This window comes from Passer domesticus, chromosome 5, assembly GCF_036417665.1.
Source record: "Passer domesticus isolate bPasDom1 chromosome 5, bPasDom1.hap1, whole genome shotgun sequence".
Taxonomy (NCBI): Eukaryota; Metazoa; Chordata; class Aves; order Passeriformes; family Passeridae; genus Passer; species Passer domesticus.
Window position 1 is genome coordinate 75,783,706 of NC_087478.1, and position 12,019 is coordinate 75,795,724.

General features: G+C 42.9%; 1 long non-coding RNA gene across 1 annotated transcript; it reads left to right on the top strand.

Moving 5' to 3' along the window:
- The first annotated feature begins 549 nt into the window (after positions 1-549).
- On the top strand, positions 550-8,695 carry LOC135301024 (uncharacterized). The gene is made up of 3 exons (XR_010362783.1): positions 550-598; positions 1,587-1,701; positions 7,979-8,695. It is a non-coding gene; the product is annotated as an uncharacterized LOC135301024 (long non-coding RNA).
- Positions 8,696-12,019: the final 3,324 nt, after the last annotated feature.

Consider the following 12,019-nt stretch of genomic DNA (forward strand, 5'->3'; position numbering starts at 1 on the left):
ACCTTTCACCCACTTCACTACTATGGAGCAACCAGAAAACTCACTTTTGTGCTGCCACGTGTCACACACAGCATAGTATGAGCCACAGACATAGTCAGACTTTGCTTTTTTCTTTAACTTTAGCAAATGCAACACACTTAAGAAGCACAGGGCTTTAAAAGTGCACTGCTGTGTTGTTAGTTTCACCTGTGAATATTCTGCAGCCAACTAGATTCCGACCACTTACTCCAAAACCTATCAAACCTTTAGATAGTTTAAAATGGTGAAGATTTCTGTAAGATTCAGAAGTTCAACAGCATAGGGAACATAAGCAAGAGGAATTGTCTCCATCAAAGGCAAACAGATGTTGCTGTAACCTTTTTAAAAAAAACCTTGCTCTTGGAAGTGCTATAGTAAATATGTAAATATACTTTGAAATTGAATATCCTTCCTGAAGTGGAAGGCCTGGAGTACAAGAGCTCTTTGAGAGTATGTTTTGGTTTCATGGGGTCATATGTATGCTTTGCTGAGCTGTGCCTGGCAAGGCCTGGAGCCATTGCTACCATATCCTCTGGCAAGAAGGCTGCAGGGAGGAGAGCTGTCCCAGAGACAGGAACAGGTAATAAATAATAACAGTGTGCACTGTGATGGCATCCAGGTGCTTCTGACCGGGCACCCAAGAATACATATACCCCCATAATTCTGCCTCAATATAAAACAATCTGAAGCATTTTCTATTTCTCTTCCAATCTCATTCACGTGGAGTTCATGTTCACCTCACACAGTTTTTCACTTGTCTTTTTCCAGCAGCAAAAGCCCTTAGAGCTGGCAGAAATTGCATTGCCATAAATTACATGTGCACTATTAGAAATTAGTTGCACTTTCTTTGTTTACTCTGAAAGAGAAATGAAATGTGTATTATTTTAACACAGAATCACAGACTGGGCAAGGGATCTCATCTGGTCCCACCTCCCTGCTCCAGCAGGGCCATTCCAGAGCACACAGCACAGGATTGTGTCCAGAGGGGTCTCGAACACCTCCAGTGAGGAGACTCCCCACCCTCTCTGGACAATCTGTTCAGTGCCTGGGCACTGCCCAGGGCAGAAGTTCTGCCTCATGTCCAGGTGGAACCTGCTGGGATCAGTCCCTGCCCGTGGCTCTGGTGCCATTGCTGGGCCCTGGAGCAGAGCCTGGGCCCTGCTCTGAGCCTCCCTGCACACAGGGACACCCAGGGCTGAGGGCCCCTCTCAGCTGGGGCTCCTCTCCAGGCTGCACAGCCCCAGCTCCCTCAGCCTTTCCCTGGCAGGGAGATGCTCCAGGCCCTTCCTCATCCCTGCAGCCTCTGCTGGCCCCGCTCCAGGAGCTCCATGTCCCTCCTGTCCTGATGATCCCAGAGCTGGACACAGCTCTCCAGCTGTGCCTTCCAGGGTTGAGCAGAGGGGCAGGATCCCTCCCTGACCTGCTGGCACTGCTCTTCCTGATGCAGCCCAGGGTTCCAGGGGCCCTCTTGTCCTCATGGCACTGCTGGCTCATTGTCCCCCTCTTGTCCAGCAGGGGCCTCAGGTATTTCTCAAACATTTTCCCATCTCAGAGGTTTTCCCTCAAAGGGTTCTGGCTCCAGCCCACCCATATGCTGAAGAAGACAGAGAAGTAGAAGCAGCCTTTGGTCTTTGTCCCCAGGAGACTGTTTCCAGTTGCGGAATATGGGTTAGTGCTGCTATGGTGAGTAATGTCCCAGGTGAGATGCAGGAAAGGACATTTCTGGGTCAGGAGAAAACCAGAATAAACACAGAAGTTTCACAGTCTCAGGGATTCAGGAAGAGCAGAAACACAGGCACCACGTGGAAGAGACCACATGGTGCTGGGACCAGAGAAAGCTCTCCAAGGAGATGGCACAGGATGATGATAAATTGTTTTCTGTCAGTCCAGTGCACTGAACTTACAAACCCTTCAAGGGAAATATCTTCCTCTTGCAAGCAGCCAGTCTGAACAGTGGGTAGCTCATGATCAGCTCGAATGACTGAAACCAAATCACGTTACAAAGCATTTAATCTTCTGTTCAATTCCTCTCATAAATTTGAGGCAGGGGATTCATAAGCTACCCATAGCTTGTGAAGTATCTTCCACAAATATTCCCTTGGATCACCTCCCAGGGAAGAGCCCTCTCTTTTTCTCTTCTGTCTGCAGCTCCTTCAGAAACCTACAAAAGGCATCTGGAGGAGCTCATGTGCAGAAAGCTCAAGGAAGAAAAAGTGACTGTTTGGTTTTGCTTTGGGACAAAACACAAGCAAGATAGGAAACAATTGATTTACCTAATCGTGTTTCTAATCATCACAATGGAAAGACAGAGCACATTGACAATGCTGAATAATCAATTGCAGACCAAAATCTTTCTGCAGCCTCATCTTTTATTTTTTCCTTTTCTGCACTCATAGAAGGGCTGGAAGTTGATAATGGGGGCGGGTCCTCATCTGCACTGAACTGACTTGCAAAGGCAGTCATCCAAAACTAATATTCTGGGTTGAGTTCCTGGAGAGGGATGTTGGGGTTTTGTGGTGGGGAAAGGTTGGCAACCTTGACTCTGATCTGTAAAATTCCTCCTTTAGCCCTTATACATTTATTAGCTTGTTTTCACACCTTGCCCTCTTTGAAGGATTATATGCAGTAACATGATGCAGTGTGGAGCCTCAGCTTTTAAAGGTACTCTAAGCTTGAAGCAAACCCTGGCACCCTAAAAAATCCCCCCCACTGAAGGTTAGATCTACATTGACTGGCTTCCTAAATTTTCCCTGCCCCTCTGTTTTTTGTAAGAACTGTACAACTTATGTGTGTTCTAACACATCCTTTTTAACTCAACAAAAATGCCATATCTAAAGCTTTAACTGCCATATGTCCCATATAGGCATATGAAGCATATTTCTTTTTAATTCATATTTTATTGGAAGCCTTACAAAGCACACAGAACAGATGCCAGTACATCCAATTCATCATGCCGAGCCTTGATTATACAGACCCAGAAGCCCCAGCCCTGCCATACAATCCTTCCTTTCAGGAAATAAAACCCAAAGACCAGTTTTCCCACAGGACCACTTGTGGGTAGAAGCTGAAGCCCTTATTACTGGAGGTTCCTTGGATACCATTTAAAGTTTGAAAGTTCCTCATATAGCTGTTCACTCATCACAACGTGCCTCTCAAAGCCCAGGCATGCTGCTCCAAGGAGGAACGCCCGTCCAAAACCAGGGAAGCACTCGGCCAAATATCTGCTTCAAGCTTAGCAGCAGCCTTCTCTTTTCCTCTGAGCAGGAATGCAGCAGATATAGGGATATAGGAGACTGCAACATCACAAATAACCACCACCAGGAGCTGCTACTGTGTGTGAGGAAATGCCATGTCAGTCACAACAAAACAGGGCTGCCACCTCAACCAAATCTAGTTTGCAAAAAGGAGATTTAAAAGTTCCCTGAGAGCGTGACATGCTGTGCCATGACAAAATACCAATTAAAAGCAAATTAACAGAGCAGATTCTCACTGGCCTGGAATTTCCTCCTATAGTTTGCGGTGTAAATCAAAGCATGATATACTACAAAATTTTAAATATATTTACATATGTTTGGGCTGACCATGTTTACTCACTCAGGGTTTCCACTCCACCACTTGTTAATGCATTTGGCATGGTCTCATGTAAATACATCTAGGATTTCAAAGGAAGGTCATTCTCTATTCTCCCTTCCATAGAGAGGGAACATGCCAGAACTGCACTGAGGATATGGAATGAGATCACCCAGGATCAGAGTCACTGTGGGTGGGTAACGATGAGGTTACCCCTATGCCATATGTCAAAGTATTCCAAACCCTCATTACAGTTATGATACGTTCACAGGAGCACAACAAGCCCATCTTTGAAACTGTTCCTTGATTTCAAGTCTACTTGCTGCTTTATGGAAGTCACTCCTGCAGTAATTTTCTGCTGGTGTAATGCTAAATGGCAGAAGGGGTTGTGAATGGAGGAATATTCACAGCAGAGGAGTACAGAAAAGGGAATGCAAGGAAAGAATGGTGAAGGAGAATGGAAGAAAACCAGGGCACCAACATGCATTTGAGGGTGTAACTCCAGCACAGTTCTAAGCCCCTGTTTGTGAATCACTACCAGGAGTCACAACTGGGAGCCAGTTTTGTGAGTGATGCCAAGACCCACGTGCCAGGCCAGGGCAGCCTCCCTGCACTCAGATTCACTGCACTAAGAATCACACCCTGTCAAGTCCTGTGCTCCTCTTTCATTATTTAGAGCTTTTCACTCAAAGCAAAGCTTCTTGAAATTCAGCCAAGCAATGAAAGTTGCAAAAATTTCCGCGGTTTTTGGTCAAAAAGGCTTCAGTGCTATATACGAAAGGAGATGCCACTATCAAATATAAAACCCCTTCAGCAATTTCTTTCCTGTGTGTGCCCAGGCAATTGCCCTGGTCCTTGATCAGACAATGCCCCTGCAATGCACAAACATCAGTTCTCATCCCATGTGACACAGATTTTGCTCATATTTACTCTAAGCTGTTGTGGAAATAAAGTCTATGTTGGTTTTTAGCTTTATTTTTTAGACTTTATGGTAAAGAGTTTTGAATTTATTTTTCTTAGAATAGAATTTTATTTCTTTAAAATACATCTGGCTAGTTGGCATAAAATGAAACTATAGCTGGCTCAGTCCCTAGTGTTTAAAGGAATATTTCTGGTCACAGGGGACTTAGCTCAAAATTTATTTCAGGATTATGCACTTGAGGATTAAGGCAAAATACAACCCATGCAACACTTACTATTTTATATTTAAAGTTTAGAACTGCTTTGAAAAGCCCAGCCAGAATTTTCTTTTTAACTTGTAAAAGATTACTGTTAATCTTTCAAAGTTTAATGCTGAAGTTATCATTTTAGGAACTGTACATATCTGTCAAACACCTCTTTGCACAAAATGACAGGATTTCTTGAAGTCATACTTCAAATGGGTTTCTCTGGTTTTTATTTCTTTTCAAGAATGCACCACATTGACACCCCTAACTCTTCTTTATTTAGGATGGGATTTCTGAAAGCACTTGTTTTCACATCGAGCTCTAGTCCACCTCAATCCCAACAGTGGTTTAAATGGGAGCAGGATTATGTCATTTCAGAAGACAAAATTGATGCCTATTTTTACTTAATTTAGACCACAACAACTCATTTTTGTAGGGTACTGAACTAACCCTCTTAAGAACACAGCTTTCCGTGACTCAAGAGGAATCTAAGATGGAACTTTGACACCAGGATTTATGAAAGCCCAGAAATATTGGGCTTTCACCTGGGTCTGTGTGTGAGACACCAGCTGCAGGATGTATGCCCAGTGCTGTGGAGCTCACAAGGCAGGTTTTGAGCAGGTGTAAAAAAACACAGCTCCTCTGAGACGTAATTTTCAGTGAAGCTGTGGCAGCTGAGCTCCTTGTGTCAGGCTTAAAACAACCTCTGTCATTTACTGAGTGGTTTATGTCACTCAGGGGCAGTTGGTACCCTTAGGGGAGAACCCACCTGCAGAGCTGCCTCCAGCCCTGGGCCCAGCACAGGATGGAGATGGAGCTGCTGGAGCACCTTCAGAGGAGGCACCAAGATGTCCACAGGGATGGAGCAGATCTGCTGTGAGGAAAAGCTGACAGAACTCGGTTTTTTCAGCCTGCAGAAGAGAACCTGACCTCATTGTGGCCTTCCAGTACCTGAAGGGAACAAAGGTGGAGAGAAATTATTGACTATTGAAATTCCCCCTATTGACAAGGGCCTGGAATGGCAGGACAAAGGGAATGGCTTCAAACTGAAAGAGAGTAGGCTTAGATTAGATATTAGGAAAAATTCTTCCCTGGGAGGGTGGTGAGGCCCTGGCACAGGTTGCATGGAGAAGCTGTGGCTGCCCCATCCCTGGAAATGTCCAAGGCCAGGTGGATGGGGCTTGGAGCAGCCTGGGAGGTGCCCCAGTCCATGACAGGGGGTGGGATGAGAAGAGTTTAATGTCCCTTCTAAGCCAAACCATTCTGTGATTCCCTGATTTTGACATCCTGATGGTGCTCAGAAGGAACTCCTCTAGAGGAGAGCACAAAACCTGTCACTGACCTCAGTGACCCACAGAAAGCAGGATTTCCACACGATGACAAACCTCAGTGCTGCCCTGTCACATCCTCTCCAGCCTTGTGTCTCCCACCTGTGTGTCCAGCTCCACAGCCAACCCTAAAACTCCTGGCCACGGTCCCCAACAGCAGCATCACCACCTGTGTGCACTTCAACCAGTCCCAGCTAATATTGCAACAGAAAGAGGGGACAGTCAGAATGTTTCTTCTCTCACCAAGCTACACAGCAGCAGCTCAGTATAACAGCTGATTTCTAAAAAGCAAAACCAGAAATGTAAAAATGAACTTGTTTCCTGCTTCCCAGTGTAACACCACTATTCCTACATCCCATTCAAATATTATCTTGCCCTTTCAGCCAGCTCCTACTCGAGCTGACCACAGCAAAGCTAACAGCTCTAGTCACCTTTTTTTGCCATATGTCAATTCAGCTGAATTAAATTTTTGTATGAAACTATGCAGCTCAGATGAACTTTTAATAACTTTTAATAGTTATTGGGAAAGCAAAAAAGTTCTGCTAAGAAGGACACAGCACTTCCAGAAACTAGCAAAAATAGGAGAAACTCAGAGAAGCTCATCACACCAATGAGCAGCGTGAGACTTGACAAACCCATGTTAAATGGAAGAACCATGGTAGCACATTCAGCTCATTGCTTCCCTTCAGAACAGATATTATATAAATTTTTTTTTGCTTAGCTTTAACTAAAGTTTGATTGAAACTCATCTTAACCAAGCCCCTTCACTCACCCACGGCTTCACAGCACAGTAGTTGTGTTTGAGAAGCACAAGTGGTTTTGTGCAGGGTTTGTGGATATATCCCTCATGGGAGGAGGAACTATTTTTAGACATATCCTGATGCATCATTGTGTTTATGCAGAAAATTGAAAAAAACAGTTGGTTAGAGAAAATTTGACTTCTCTGTTAGCACATGAGTGAGAGCTGACTCACATTTTTATTATCTGAGTGGGTCTCATCTACTGGAACCACTGTTTCCAGTAGTTGTATCTAGTACTTCTCACATCATCAGTTCTTCCTCTGCATGTCTCTCCCACACATATTTCAACTTTTGAGTATCAAGAATAAGGGAAGTGAAAACCTCCTAATCATTTCAGGATGCAAAATAAACCACTTTTTTGGGGTTAAAATCAGAACAGCAATTTCAGGATATATTTACTAGTCAATTAGCATCTTCCAAGTGCTTTGTGCAAAGGTTTTCTGGAAGACCAAAATGAAACCCCAGGAAGCAAAGGCTGCCACGATTTTAACAGGGAAGTCTTTGCTAAGCTATGCCAAATAAAGTAAATAATGAGTGATCTTTAAGACATTGGGGTTTTTCAGTACGATATTTTCACATGAAGATTAATACACTTGAGATTTGTTTTTTTGCATCAGAAAAGTGATTACAGAATCATAAACCTGGAACCATCTGAAGACAATTTATAATGCACACTCCTGTCCTAGGATCAGCCCTACATTTTTCAGTTCTCCAAAACTTTTATCTCGCCACTCATGTTCAGTGACAGAAATTACACCCATTTCCTAGTCTGGTAGCAGTGATTCAGATTCTTACTATCAGTTTCTTTTTCTAATGTCTATTTAAACCCAGTCCTTCTTCTAGACCCCTCTGGCATAAGGACCAGAGTTTTGCTTCTCTCATTGAGGCTTACTACTATGGTAAAACAAAAATTCAAGTAAGAGGAAACATTTCCAGACTGTTTTCCAGAAAACAAACCCAATGTTTGAGATTGCAAAACATGAGGCCTTCTAAGTGTTGTTTTTTCCTTTGTTTTAATGTTTGCATGCATGTCTTTTCTCACTGGTTTTAGTCAAAATCATTGTGAAAAAAAATGATTTTTTTGTTGGTGTTTCAGAAATGGAGTCCCAAGCTCATTATGCAATAAATCAGAAAAGGCAAGCTACTCTCGTGGGACTGAAATGCTGCTTTCTGGACCAGAATGGTTTCAGAAAAGCTAAACATTAAGCTTTTTATCTGAACCAAGCTATGTGAGGCTCTCCCATCACTTGTTAGTAGCCTGGTTTTTCACCTCCAGGGACTTCAGTTCAAATCCTGGTTTAGGTCACAGTGAGAATGTGAGTTTGGTGGTTTGCATCCTCGTGGACTTCTGCCAACAGTGAAAAACCACCATAGAGTCCTGCACAACTGGAAAGTTCTGCTGAAGAGAAAGCCTGGGCTGGAGTACCAGAGGTCCTTACAAGCCAGGACAGAAGGGGAACGCCACGGCTGCATGGAGAGTTGGGAACAGCACCTGACACAAAGAAGTCCAGGGACAAGCAGTATAAATTCCCTGCTGGCTTAAACTGGGACATATTCATCACTTGTCCAAACTCAACAAGTTTGTCAAACTAATTTTGAAACAATAACTTCACCTACTATTCCAAAAAATTTGATGAGAACCTCATACTGGGCAATGGTGACAAGGAAAGCAATCTCAGGCACTGCACTTTAAATTAAATGGCTTGGAATGTAACCATCTTCCCACAGAAAATAGCTGCTAGAGAAACGATTTGTTGTACAAAAATTTTTCTGTATGAAGGTGTATTTAAAAGTTTGATACTGTTGATCTCAAGGGAAAGCATAGAAAATGGTGAGTTGCAGATCAGAGTATGGAGTTTACATTTACCATGCTAGAAAAAATAAGCCTAAAATAAAATAAAAAATTGGAAATAATATCTTCCTTGCCTTTTACTCCAGTTGCCCTTTTCTCCTTCAGTCACACACATACACAGAAAGAAAAAAGTCCTTCTCAGCTGCTTGGCAAACACACAGACACAAAAAGAAGTAGAAGCACTCTTGTTTATAGGCAGATGCCAAACACACGCTTCCCAGCTCAGGTGTTCCAAAGCTGCAGATGGCAAGGAAAGAATTCACTGTCCTGTAACCCAAAGGACTAAGGGGATTTCCCACCAACTTTCAAAAAAAGTTCACAAGTGCTTTTGGACTAGAGATGATAAGTTTCTTTTCCCCATAGGAATCTCTGAGGAAAAACCAAATGAAATTAATAGTTTTTTGCTGTGAGTGTGGATGTCACTTCAGGTACTGGCAGAAGGCTGGGAATTCAATCACCTGTGCTGGACTTTGCAGCTTTTATTAAATAAAACCAGAGCAAGTGTGCTTTTTTTTCCCTAGCACAGTTGTAGTAGAGGTTTATACCCCCTCATGGCATGGGATTAGAACTATACAATCTTTAAGATCTTTAAGGCCTGACAATTTTATGATTCTGTGATTTAGAGGACAACACAAATAAGTAAAAAAAATAGTTTTCTTGAGTTTGTGGTGTGCCTAAAGTGAGACTGGAGTCATGTGAAAAGTCACATGCATCTCAGCAGAATATCAGCCATGAAGAGGGAAGCTAGAGTGACCCACATAATCTTTCAATCAAATTAATTGAAAACACAAAAACAACCCTTATGAGAACCATGGCATTGATTTTATCATTCATTTGCAAAAAATTAATTCAAAACTATCTACTTTTTTATGCTATCACAGCTTTATCTATAGGTTATTTTCTGAAGAATTGAAGTTTAAAATACATTTCACCTTGATAACAGCTTTGTCCTGCAGTGAAATCTACTGCATAATACAGTAAACCTAACAAACATGTTCCTACAATCGTTTTCATCCACTTTTTAAGTTTCACATTGTTGACATCCACAGCCCATAGCAGAATGTCAGCTGTGGGACTGGATCAAAATTCAATTCTACAGTCCCTTATGAACAGGACAATAGATATTCAACCACATATCAGCTGAGGAAAGGTAAAAGAGTTTGTATTCTCAGCAAAAAGACTGATGGATGCAAATAGTGAAATAAAAAGTAACATAAATGTAACAAGAGTTAAAAAACATACATCAGTCTATTTTAAAATGGAACACATTAAAACAGACCTTGGTAAACAAGTGAGACGTCATTAAAATGAAAAGCTCTTGAAAGCCTCTTCATAGCAAAAGTGAAAATTCTACACAGTTCAAGTTCCATGTTTCTAATGTCCACCTCAGAAACATTAGGGATCACCTCGATGCACTTGAAGCCAATGATCACAATCCCATTAATTGTTGTATCAACTGTGTGCACAGTTTAAGAGCCTGAAGCTAATCAGGCCTCAAGCCTTCAGGGAGAGGATTGACCCCAGCAGTGAGCTCCTGCTTCATAACCCCATTTAAAGCATTTATTTTTGAATGAAAAGTAATAGAAGCCTCGATTCTTTTGAAGCATTCTATCCCTCATGGTGACTTTTTGTGCAAGAATATAAATTACCAGATTTCTGCACCAAATTCCACTTCAGACAATGGCAGCTTAAAGACTTAGGTGCCCTTTTGGGTTGAAATGCCATTGCCAATGCCTTGCTGTGCTGCCATTTTCAGCTTGGAAGTAGACATTTCAGGAACTGCAAAATGTTCCTGAGCATTCAGGACAATACAGAACAATCTGTATTGAATCAGCATGGTAATCTTCTGTTTGGAGCCCATTAAAGTCAAACTTACAAGAACAGCCTGCTTCCAAATACAGTACAAATGTAGCTCCAATGCAATGATCAGATAATAAGATCAAAAACACAGAGGAAATGCTTTCTTCCAAAACACACAATTAAACTGCAGACCTCACTGATACAGGAGGCTTTGGGGTTGAGATAAAAAATCCCATCAGAGAAATACAGTGACAATGCATATGTCAGTAGCTATAAAAAACAGGAGTGCAGAGTGAACCTCTGGCCGGGAGAAGCACCAAGAGAAGTATTTAAAGTAAACTACAAAATTTCAAGGGGATTCCTGTGCAGAGACATGTTCTTTTTCCTCCTGTCCTGTTCAGGAGCAAGTCAACAATCAGAAAGGCAGCACATTGTGGTATGGAAACCCTTGCATAAAACTGCAACCTCCCCCCTTTCTTAGTCATTATAGAAGTGTTAAGCTTTTTGCCTCCAGACCGTAGCTGTGACCTGAGGAAGAGTCATTGCAAGTGACAAGCTTTGTCTTCAAGCCAGGAAGGGTTATGGCAAAGATTACAATTAGCCCCACCATTACTGGCTGCACACATTAGGAGAATTGACTTTATAAAACAAAAACATGTGGGGACTGATTGGTTTTTCTTCCCCTTGCCTCTCAGTCACACCTGCAGCTGGAATCAGTAGGAACAAATGGGATTGTCACTACCTGGATGTCCCCCAGCAGCCAGGGGAGCCCCAGGGAGTGACCATCCCATTTGTCACTACAGTGTGTAACTTAAGTAAGTAAGTTACACACTGTAGTGTGTAAGTTGCACACTGTAGTCACTATTTCCTGCCTGCAGGGCAGTTGTTTATTGCACATTATTTACAAAGTTCTGCAAAGGCAAGAGAAGTCTGGGTCTGCACATGAATTCACTCAGATAAACACACCACACTACTTCTTCAAAGCAACTTTTCTACTGCATTTACTCCCTGGGGTATTCCATAGAACCACAGATCCATTCAGGTTGGAAAAGACCTCCAAGGTCATGGAGTCCAGCCTGTGACTGATCCCCACCTTGCCACCCAGACCAGAGCACTGAGTGCCACGTCCAGCTGCTCCTTGGACACCTCCAGGGATGGGGACACAACCATCTCCCTGCACAGCCCCTGCTGATGCCTGACCACCCTTTCAGTGAAGAAATTCCTTCTGATGTCCAAAGTGAACCTCCCCTGGCACAGCTTGAAGCCCTTTCCTTTTGTCCTGTCCCTTGCTCCCTGAGAAAAGAGCCTGACACCCCTCCTGTCAGGGAGCTGTGGAGAGCCAGAAGGTCCCCCTGGAACTCCTTTTCTTCACCCTGAGCCCCACCAGCTCCCTGACCTGCTCCACACAGGACTGACTCTCTAGACCCTTTACTGTATTCCTAATGGGATATCACAGCTCTTTCAGAGTCAATGAGAAAAATCTAT